Below are 12,007 nucleotides of genomic sequence, written 5' to 3'. Positions count from 1 at the left end.
TATGGGGCTTCTTTTTTTTTTTTTTAAATTAACTTGAGTATTTCTTATTTACATTTCAATGTTATTCCCTTTCCGGTTTCGGGCAAACATCCCCTAATCCCCTCCCCTCCCTTCTTTATAGGTGTTCCCCTCCCCCCCCATTGCCCCCCCCAACAATCACGTTCACTGGGGTTCAGTCTTAGCAGGACCAAGGGCCCCCTTCCACTGGTGATCTTACTAGGATATTCATTGCTACTTATGAGGTCAGTCCAGGGTCACCATGGGGTCTTTAGGTAGTGGCTTAGTCCCTGGGAGTTGCCATTGTTGTTCATAAGGGGTCTTCTCTTCCAGTTCTTTTCTCTGATTCCTTCTGGCGGGGGTCCTATCTCAGTTCAGTGGTTTGCTGCTGGCATTCGCCTCTGTATTTGCTGTATTCTGGCTGTGTCTCTCAGGAGCGATCTACATCCGGCTCCTGTCGGGCCTGCACTTTTGCTTCATTCTGTGGGGCTTTTTTTTTTTTTTTTTTTATTATTAACTTGAGTCCATTTCGGTCCTTTCCGTTTCGGGCAAACATCCCTCCCCTCCCTTCCTTAGTGTTTAGGTGCTGCCCCTCTCCCAACAGTCTAGTTCACTAGGGGTTCAGTCTTAGCAGGACCCAGGGCTTCCCCTTGGTGCTTTACTGGGATATTCATTGCAACCCACGAGGTGAGTCCAGGGTCAGTCCATAAGCTTAGTCCCTGGAAGCTCTGGTTGGTTGGCATTGCTGTAGGGGTCTTGAGCTCCTTTCCAGTTCTTTCTCTGATTCCTTCAACAGGGGTCCTGTTCTCAGTTCAGTGGTTCTCAGTTGTATTTGCTGTATTCTGGCTGTGTTTCAGGAGCTCTGCATTCACATTTTGGCCGTCTTGAGTTTCATTTGTTCTAGGCATCTAGGGTCAAGTATTTGGGCTAATAGCCACTTATCTGGTACATGTATGTCTTTCTGTGATTGGTTAGCTCTCAGTTCAACCATTTGCCTACTGAATTTCCCAAAAGTCATTGTTTTTGATGGCTGGTAATATTCCATTGTGTAGATGTACCACATTTTCTGTATCCATTCCTCTGTTGAAGGGCATCTGGGTTCTTTTCCAGCTTCTATTATTATGAATAAGGCTGCGATGAACATAGTGGAGCACGTGTCTTTTTTATATGTTGGGGCATCTTTTGGGTATATGCCCAAGAGAGGTATAGCTGGATCCTCAGGCAGTTCAATGTTCTATGGGGCTTCTTTAAGCAACAGTTCAATTACATGTAACACATAATCTTGGCATTGGAAGTTTCACTTGGTGGCAGAAGATATCAAGTTCAGGTATTGTCTCCCCTGTTATTTGATGACTCCATTTATATTTCTTTCATCTATGTATAAATACATGACATTTATTTTACATATTTTAATTTTACATATTTTAATAAACTTCTACAGTAGTAGGTTTCCATATGACCCCTTAAATTACCCTTAGCATGAGTTGTTCCTCCCTGTATTCCTTAGCTTACCCCCTAATCTTCCGGTCTGCTTCTTGTCACTTTATATGTTCTATTTTCCCTTCATTGAGAGGTCCTTTACTCTTTACTTAACCTCTCTGGGTATACAAATTGCAGTACGCCTATTAAAGGCTTAAAAGCTAACACTACACAAAAGAATATTCATACCATACTTGTTCTTTTGTGTCTGGTTTACCTAACTCAGGTAGCTTTTTCTAGCTTCAGACATCTACCCAAGAATTTTATTCTTTAAACAACTGAATAATATTCTACAGTGTCAATGTACCATTTTTCTTATCCATTCATCCACTGATGGACAGCTAAGCTGTTTCCAATTTATAGCTATTATGAGTAGATCTGCAATGGACACTGATGAACAAGTGTCTCTGTAGGATGATGTGGAGTCCTTTGGGTATATGCCTAGGAGCAGAATAGCTGGTTCTTGGTGTAGATTTATTTCTAGATTTCCAAGGAACCACCACGATGATTTCTGTAGTGGCTGCACAAGTTTGCATTTCCATCAGCAATGAATAAATTCTCCTCTCCCCCCACAGCCTCCCCAGCATCAGATGTTATCTGAGCTATTAATCTTGGATACTCTGACAGGTGTAAGATGAATCTCAAAGTCGTTTTGATTTGCATTTCCCCGATAACTAAGGATGTTGAACACTTCTTTAGGTGTTTCTCGGCCATTTGTGTTTTTTTCTCTGGGGAATTCTCTGGTTTTGTATCCCAAATTTTCATTGGGTTATTTATTTTATTAATGTTTATATTTTTTTAAGCTCTTGTGTATTTTAGGCACTTCCTTTATTGGATGTGTAACTGGCAAAGTCCCAATTCGGTAGGCTGTCACTTTGCCTGAATGATGGTGTCTTTTGCTATGCAGGAACTTTTTAGTTCATGAAGTTCCCTTTGTTAATTGTTGGTCTTAGTGCCTGTGATATTTGTGCTGTTCAGAAAGACTTTTTCTGTGCCAAAGAGCTCAAAACTATTCCCCATCTTATCCACTATCAGATTTAGTTTATCTGGCCTTTAGTTGAGGGTCTTGATCAGTTTGGCTCTGGGCCTTGTGCAGGGTGTTAAGCATAGGTCTGTTTGGATGCTTTTACATGCAGACATTGAGTTGGACCAGCACCATTTGTTGAAGATGCTGTCTTTTCTCCAGTGTGTATTTCAGGCTTCTTTGTCAAAAACCAGGTATCCATAGGTATGTGGATCTATGTCTGTATCTTCAATTTAGCTCCATTGATCAACATGTCTTTTTTGTACCAATACCAAGCTGTGCTTATTACTGTAGCTTTGTAGTACAGCTTGAAATCTGGGATAACCTCATCAGTTCTTTTACTGTTCAGGATTGTTTTAGCTATCCTGGATTTTTTTGTTGTTATATGAATCTGAAATTTGTCCTTTTAAGATCTGTGAATAATTGTGTTGGAATTTTGATAAGGATGGCATTGAATCAATAGGTTGCTTTTGGTAGGATGGTCATTTTTCACAATACTAATCCTAATGATATATGAGCATGGGAGATTTTCCCATCTTCTAATATCCTCTTTAATTCCTTCTTTAATTTCTTAAGTTTATTTATCATACTAGATTTTAATTTGCTTGTTTGGAGTTATCCAAAAACTTTCTGAGTCTATTGTGAGTGTATTGTTTTCCTGATTTCTTTCTTAGTCTTTATTGTTTTTGTATAGGAATACTACTGATTTTGTGTTTATTTTTCATCCTGTTACTTTGCTGAAAGTTTTTATCAGCTGTAGAAGTTCCCTGGTGGCAAGTTTGTTTGGTTTTCTTCCTTCCTTCCTTCCTTCCTTCCTTCCTTCCTTCCTTCCTTCCTTCCTTCCTTCCTTCCTTTCTTTCTTTCTTTCTTTTTCTTTCTTTCTTTTTCTCTCTTTCTTTTCTTTCTTTCCTATCCCAATTGCTGGTTTCTCTCAGTTCCTCCCTCACAGAGACCCTTCCCCGCCCCCTCTCTTTTTTCTCTAAGAGGGTGGGGCCCCCTGGGTGTCCGCCTTACCCTGACACATCAAATCTCTGCTAGATTAGGCACAACCTCTCCCACTTAGACTAGACTAGGCAGCCGTGGAGACTGAGCTACATATGTGTACTGGGGTCCTCATTCCAGCCTGTGTATACTCTTTGGTTGGTGGCTCAGTCTCTGAGAGCTCCCAGGGGTCCAGGTTAGTTGACTCTGTTGGTCCTTCTGTGAAGTTCCCTTCCCCCTCAGTGCCTTCAACCCTTCCCCTAACTCTTCCATAAGTGTCACTGATCTGTTCAATGTTTGGCTGTGGGTATCTGCATCTGCCTCAGTCCACTGCTAGGTAGAGCTTCTCAAAGGACAGTTATGCTAGGCTCCTGTCTGCAAGCATGACAAACTATCATTAATAATGTCAGGGACTGGTGCTCACCCATGGGATGGGTTTTGAGTTGGGCTGGTTATTGATTGGCCTTTCCTTCAGTCTCTGTTCCACACTTGCATTTCTTTTAGACAGGACAAATTTCTAGTCAAAAGTTTCATGGGTGGGTTGGTATCTTTATCTCTCCACTGGGGATTCTGACTGACTATAGCAAGTGGCCTTTTCAGATTCCATGTTCTCTCACTCTCAGGCATCTTGGCTAAGGTCACCCTCATTGACTCCTGGGAGCCTCCCATATCCCAGGTCTCTGGGACTTCCTAGAGATTCCTGCTGTCTCCCAATAGCTACAGATTTCTACTCATTCTCCTGGCCCTTTGGGCCTCTCTCCTGTATTTCCTCATACCTAATCATGCCTCCCAATTTCCTTCCCTTTCCCACCCAGTTCTCTCTCTCCCTCTGTCTCCTATAACTATTTTGTTCCCCTTCCATGTGATTCAAGTATCTTTGCTTGGCCCTTCCTTCTTGTTTAGTTTCTTTGGGTCTGTGGGGTGTATCATGTGTACTCTGTACTTTTTGTCTAATATCCACTTTAAGTGAGTACATACCCTGTCCTTTTAGGTCTGGGTTATTTCACTCAGAATGATATTTTCTAGTTCTATTCATGTGCCTGAAAATTTCACGATGTCCTTGGTAACAGCTAAATAGTATTTCATTGTGCAAGTGAACCACATTTTCATTATCCATTCTTCAGTTGAGGGACATCTGGGCTGTTCTGAGTTTCTGGCTGTTATGGATACGGCTGCTATGAACATAGTGGAGCAGATGTCCTTGAGGTATAGTGGAACATTTTTTTGGGATATGCCCAGGAGTGGTATAGCTGGGTCTTCAGGTAGAATTATTTTCAATTTTCTGAGAAACAGACAGATTGATTTCCAGAGTGGTTGTACCAGTTTGTTCTCCCACAAACAGTGATGAAGTGCTCCCCTTGCTCCACATCCTCTCCAGCATGTGCTCTCTTGAGTTTTTGATCTTAGAAATCCTGATGGATGTAAGATGGAGCCTCATAGTTGTTTTGATTTACATTTTCCTGATGACTAAGGACCTTGAACATTTCTTTAAGTGCTTTTTGGCCATTCCAGTTCCTCTGTGAGAATTCTCTGTTTAGATCTGTACCCCATTTATTTATTTATTTATTTATTTATTTATTTATTTATTTATTTATTTATTTTTACACTCCAGATTTTATTCCCCTCCCAGTTCACCTTCCCCAAACAGTTTCACATCCCATACCTCCTCCATGCCTCCCCACCATGTCTGCACAAGGATGTCCCCACCCCACCTACCCCATCAGAACTCTAAACTTCCTGGGGCCTCCAGTCTCTTGAGGGTTAGGTACATCTTCTCTGATAGAATTCAGATCTGGGAGTCCTCTGCTGTGTAGTTGTTAAAGGCCTCATCTCAGCTGGTATATGCTGCCTGGTTAGTGATCTAGTATCTGAGAGATCTCGAGGGTCCAGGTTACTTGAGACTGCTGGTTCTTCTACAGGGTTGCCCTTTTCCTCAGCTTCCTTCACTTTTTTCCCAAATGCAACCAGAGGGGTCAGCAGCTTCTGTTCATTGATTGGGTGCACATATTTGTTTCTGACTCTTTCTGCTGCTTGTTGGGTCTTTTGGAGGGCAGTCATGATAGGTCCCTTTTTTTGTGAATGTCCCATCGGTTCAGTAATGGAACCAGGCCTTGGGGCCTCCCCTTGAGCTGGATCCCACTTTGGGCCTGTCCTTGGACCTTCTTTTCCTCAGGCTCTTTACCATTTCCATCCCTGCATTTCTTTTAGACAGGAAGAGTTATGGGTCAGAGCTTTGACTGTGGGATAGCAACCCCATTCCTCCCTTGATGCCACATCTTTCTGCTGAAGGTGGGTTCAATAAGTTCACTCTCCCCACTTTAGGGCATTTCATCTAGGGTTCCCCCTTTGAATCCTGAGAGTCTCTCACTTCCCAGGTCTCTGGTACATTCTATAGGGTCCTCCCAACCTCCTTTCTCCTGAGGTCACCTGTTCCCATTCTTTCTTCTGGCCAAGGTCGCCTGTTTCCATTTTTTTTCTGCTGGTTGTCAGGGCTTCAGTCCTCCCCCTAATACCAGATCATGTTTCCTTCTCCCCCCACCCATCACTTTTCCCTTCCCTGTCTCTTCCTCCTTCCCTCCCCACTGTAGTTGTTTTTTTTTCCCTCCCAAATGGGACTGAGGTGTTCTCACTTGGGCCCTTCAGCTTGTTGACCTTTTTGAGTTCTGTGGACTGTATCTTGGGTATTCTGTACTTCTTCTTCTTCTTCTTTTTTTTTTCTTTTTTGGCTAATATCCACTTAATAGTGAGAACATACAATGCATGTCCTTTTGGGTCTGGGTTACCTCACTCAGCATGATATTTACTAGTTCATCCATTTGCCTGCAAAACTCAGGATGTCTTTGTTCTTATTAGCTGAATATATTCCATTGTATAAATGAATCACATTTTCTGTGTCAATTCTTCCATCATGGGACATCTGGGTTGTTTCCAGCTTCGGGTTATCACAAATAAGGCTGCTATGAGCATAGTGGAACACGTGCCCCTGTGGCATGGTGGGGCATCTTTTGGATATATTCCCAAGAGTGATATTTCTGGGTCTTTAGGTAGGTTTATTTCCAATTTTCTGAGGAACCTCTAAATTGATTTCCAGAGTGGTTGTACCAGTCTGCAATTCCACCAACAATGGAGGAGTGTTCCTCTTTCTCCACATCCTTGCCAGCATCTATTGTCACCTGAGGTTTTGATTTTAGCCATTCTGATTGGTGTAAGGTGGAATCTCAGGGTCATTTTGATTTGCATTTCTCTGACCACTAAGGACTTGGAACATTTCTTTAGGTGCTTCTCAGCAATTCAAGATTCCTCTGTTGTGAATTCTTGGTTTAGTTCTATACCCTAATTTTTGATTGGGTTGTTTTGTTTTTTTGATGGTTAGCTTCTTGAGTTCTTTATATATTTTAGATATTAGCTCTCTATCAGATGTGGGGGTTAGTGAAGATTTTTTCCCAATCTGTAGGATGCCGATTTGTCTTATTGACTATGTCCTTTGCTTTACAGACCTTTCCAATTTCATAAGGTCCCATTTATCAATTCTTGATCTTAGAGCATGAGCCATTGGAGTTCTGTTTAGGAAATTACCCTCTGTGCCAATTGGAAAGGAAAAACACAGAATAGTGAAAACAATTGTTAACAATAAAAGAACAGCTGGGGGGATCATTATCCCTGACCTCAAGCTTTACTACAGAGCAATAGTGATAGAAACTGCATGATATTGGTACAAAAACAGACAGGTTGGTCAGCGGAATAGAATTGAAGACCTAGAAATAAAACCACACACTTACTCACACTTGATCTTTGACAAAGAAGCCAAAAATAGACAATGGAAAAAAGAAAGCCTCTTCAATAAATGGTGCTGGTCTAACTGGATGTCTGTATGTGGAAAAATGAAAATAGACCTGTATTTGTCACCATGCACAAAACTCAAGTCCAAGTGGACCAAGGACCTCAACATAAAACCAGATACAATGAATATAATAGAAGAGACAGTGGGAAAGAGCCTTGTACCCCATTTTAAAATTGGGTTATTTGAGTTGTTGTTATCTAACTTCTTGAGTTTTGTGTAAATTTTGATATTAGCCATCTGTCAGGTGTAGAGTTGGTGATGATTCTTTCCCAATCTGCAGACTGCTGATTTGTCCTATTGACAGTGTCCTTTGCCTTACAAAAGCTTACCAGTTTCATGAGGTCCCATTTATCAATTGTTAATCTTAGAGCCTGAGCCATTGGTGTTCTGTTCAGAAACTCATCTCCTGTTCCAATGCGTTCAAGGATATTTCCCACTTTCTCTTCTATAAGATTTAGTATATCCAGTTTTATTATGTTGTGGTCCTTGATCCACTTGGCCTTGAGTTTTGTGCAGGGTGAGAAGTATGGATCTATTTTCATTCTTCTACATGTAGACATCTGGTTACCATTTGTTGAAGATGATTTCATTTTTCTATTGTATGGTTTTGGCCTTTTTTAATCAAAAATCAAGTGTCTATAGGTGTGTGGATTTATTTCTGCATCTTTGGTTCAATCCTATCAATCAATTTGTTTGTTTCTGTACTAATCAATACCTTGCAGTTTTTATCACTTGAGGTCAACTTGAGGTCAGGGATGGTGATTCCTCCAGAGGTTCTTTTATTGTTCAGTTTTGTTTTGGCTATCCTGTTTTTTCCCATACATTGAGAATTTCTCTTTAAAGGTCTGTAAAAATTATGTTGGAATTTTGATAGGGATTGAATTGATCTATAGATTGCTTTTGGTACCATTTTCACTGTGGTAATCCTTCTGATCCATGAGCATGGGAGATTTTTTTTCCCCCATCTCCTGATATCTTCTTCAATTTCTTTCTTCAGGGACTTGGAAGTTCTTTTCATATAGATATTTCACTTACTTGGTTAGAGTTATACTAAGATATTTTATATTATTTATGACTATTGTAAAAGGTGTTGTTTCCCTAATTTCTTTCTCCATTTATCATTTGTATAATGGATGACTATTGATTTCTTTGAGTTAATTTTATATTCTTCCACTTTACTGAAGTTGTTTATCAGCTGTAGAAATTCTCTGGTAAGAATTTTGGGGGTTACTTATATATACTATATAATCTGTGTATAGTAATACCTTTCTTCCTTTTCAATTTGTATCCCCTTGATCTCCTTTTGTTGTCTTATTACTCTAGCTAGAACTTTAAAGTACTATATTGAATGGATAGGGAGCGAGGGGGCAGCCTTGTTTGGTCCCTGATTACTTCAAATTTCTCTCCATTTAAATTGATGTTGGCTATTGGTTTGCTGTATATTGCTTTTATTATTTTTAGGTATGTGCTTTGTATCCCTGATATTTCTAAAACTTTTAACATGAAGGGGTGTGGATTTTATCAAAGGCTTTTTTTTTTCTTCTTTTTTTTCTTTTTTTCTTTTTTTTTTTTCAGAGCTGGGGACCAAACCCAGGGCCTTGCGCTTGCTAGGCAAGCACTCTACCACTGAGCCAAATCCCCAACCCCTATCAAAGGCTTTTTAAGCATCTAATGAAATGGTCATGTGTTTTTGTTCTTTCAGTTTGTTTATATAGTGGATTATGTTGATGGATTTATGTTGTTTTCATATATTGAACCATCCCTGTATCCCTGGCATGAAGCCTACTTGATCATGGTAGATGATGTTTTTGATGTGTTCCTGAATTTTCTATTGAGTATTTTTTGCATCAATATTAGTAAGAGAAATTGGTCTGAAGGTCTCTTTATTTGTTAAATTTTTGTGTGGTTTAGGTATCAAGGTAACTGTGGCCTCTTAGAATGAATTAGGTAGTTTTTATTTTGTGGAGTAATTTGGGGAGTATTGGTATTAGATCTTCTTTGAAAGTCTGGCAGGATTCTGTACTAAAACCATCTGACTGGGCATTTTCTGGTTGGGAGACTTCTAATGATTGCTTCCATTTCCTTAGGGGTTATGGGACTGTTTAGTTTACCTGATCTTGATTTAACTTTGGTATATGATATCTGTCTAGATATTCATCCATTTCATTTATATTTTCCAGTTTTGTGGGGTACAGGCTTTTGAAGTAAGACATAATGATTTTTGAAATTTCCTCAGTTTCTGTTGTTATGCTTCTCCTTTCATTTATTATTTTGTTAATTTGGATACTGTCTTTGTACCTTTTAGCTAACAGCTAAGGGTTTGTCTATCTTGCTGATTTTCTCAAAGAACAAGCTCTTGATCTTGTTGTTTCTTTGTATTGTTCTCTTTGTTTCTAATTTATTGATTTTAGCTTTGAGTTTTACTATTTCCTGCCATCTACTCCTCTTGGGTGTGTTTACTGTATTTGTTTTGGAACTTCCAGTTGTGCTGTTAAGTTGCTAGTATGAGATCTGTCCAATTACTTTATGAAGTCACTTAGTGCTACGAATTTTCCTCAGCACTGCTTTCAGTATGCCTCATAAGTTTGGGTATGTTGTGCCTTCATTTCATTGAATCCAGAAAGTATTTAATTTCTTTCTTCCCTGATGAAGGGATCATTGTTCAGTTTCTATGAATATCTGGGCTTTCTCTTGTTTCTGTTGTTCAGCCTTAATCTGTGGTGATCTGATAGAAAAAGAGAGATTATTTCAATCTTCTTGCATCTGTTTAAGCTTGCTTTAGGCATGCTTATATGGTCATTTTGGAGAAGGTTGCTCATACAGTGCTGAGAAGATATAATCTTTTATTTTGGGGTATAGATATCCACTAAATTCATTTTTCATAACTTCTGTTAATGTTTCTCTTAAGTTTCTGTTTTGATAACTTGTCCATTGGTGGGAGTTGGGAGTTGAAGACCCCATTATTATTGTGAGGGGTTCAATGTATGATTTGAACTTTAGTAAAGTTCCTTTTATGACTGTGGATACTCTTGCATTTGGGGCACAGATGTTCAGAATTGAGAGGTCACCTCCAATTTTTCCTTGGATTATTATGAAATGCCCTTCCACATCTCTTTTGATAACTTTGGTTGAAAGTTCATTTTATTAGATTTCAGATTGGCTGCTCCAGCTTCTTTCTTGGGTTTATTTGCTTGAAAAATCTTTTTCTAGCCCTTTACTTTGACACACTGTCTATCTTTGTTGTTGAGATATGTTTCTTGTATGCATCTGAGTGTTGGATCCTGTTTATGTATCTAGTGTATTGGCCTGTGTCTTTTTATTGGTTAAGTGAGCCTATTGATGTTGATAGATATTAATGACCAACGATAGTTCCAGTTATTTCGGTTTTTGAAGGTATTATTGTGTGTGTGTGTGTGTGTGTGTGTGTGTGTGTGTGTGTGTGTGTGTGTGTTTTCTCTTCTTTTGGTTTTGCTGTGAGATGGTTAATTTCTTGTTTTTCTTTTGGGTTTAGTTATCCTCCTTGTATTGCAGTTTTCCTTTTAATATCCTCTGGAGGGCTAGATTAGTAGAAAGACATTGTTTAAATTTGGGTTTGTCATGGAATATCTTGGTTTCTCCATCTGTGGTGATTGAGAGTTTTGCTGGGTATAGTAGTCTGAGCTGGCATCTGTGGTCTCTTCAGGCCTGCAAGACATCTTTCCAGGATCTTCTGGCTTTTAGTGTGTCTCTTGAGAAGTTTGATGTAATTCTTAAAGGTTTGTCTTTATGTGTTACTTGGATTTTCTCACAGATTTTAATATTCTTTCTTTGTTTTGGACATTTAGTGGTTTGATTACTATGTGACGAGAGGACTTTCTTTTCCAGTTCAATCTATTTGGTGTTCAGAAGGCTTCTTGTACATTTATGGCCATCTCTTTCTTCAAGTTAGAGAAATTTTCTTTTATGATTTTGTTGAAGATGTTTTCTGGCCCTTTGAACTGGGAATATTCACCATCTTCTATTCCTATTATTCTTAGGTTTGGTCTTTTTATAGTGTCCCAAACTTCCTGGATGTTTTGAGTTAGGAACTTTTTACATTTGGCATTTCCTTTGACCGATGTATCCATTTTTTCTATGGTATTTTTTATGCCTGAGATTCTCTATTCCATCTCTTGTATTCTGTTGGTGATGCTTGTGTCTGTAGTTCCTGTTCTCTTCCCTAGGTTTTCTATTTTCAGAGTTGCTTTCCTTTGTATTTCTTTATTGTTTCTACTGCTATTTTTAGGTCTTAGACCATTTAATTCATCTTCTTTACCTGTTTGATTGTATTTTCCTGTATTTCTTTAAGGGAATTATTTATATCTTCTTTAAAGGCCTCTATCATCTTTATGAGATTGGATTTAAGGTCACAGTCTTGCCCTCCATATATGTTAGGATATCCAGGGGTTGCTGTAGTAGGAGATCTGGGTTCTGGTGGTGTCATTGGTGTATTGGCTTCTGTTGATTATTTTCTTGTGCTTGCCTTTCACTATCTGATTGTTTTTGGTGTTGGCTGGCCGGAGTGTCCTGGGTTAGAGTAGGCCTCCCAGAAGGCAGGTAGAGCCGTATATATAGGGTTAGAGTAGGCCTCCAGGAAGCAGGTAGAGATGTGGGGTGGGATGCAGTCATTGACTGTGACCGTTGCAGGGTCCAGAAGGAAGATGGAG

The sequence above is a fragment of the Rattus rattus genome, chromosome 2 (assembly GCF_011064425.1).
Source record: "Rattus rattus isolate New Zealand chromosome 2, Rrattus_CSIRO_v1, whole genome shotgun sequence".
NCBI classification, from domain to species: Eukaryota; Metazoa; Chordata; class Mammalia; order Rodentia; family Muridae; genus Rattus; species Rattus rattus.
The sequence above is the reverse complement of the archived record's forward strand: the minus strand, read 5'-3'. Positions refer to the sequence as shown.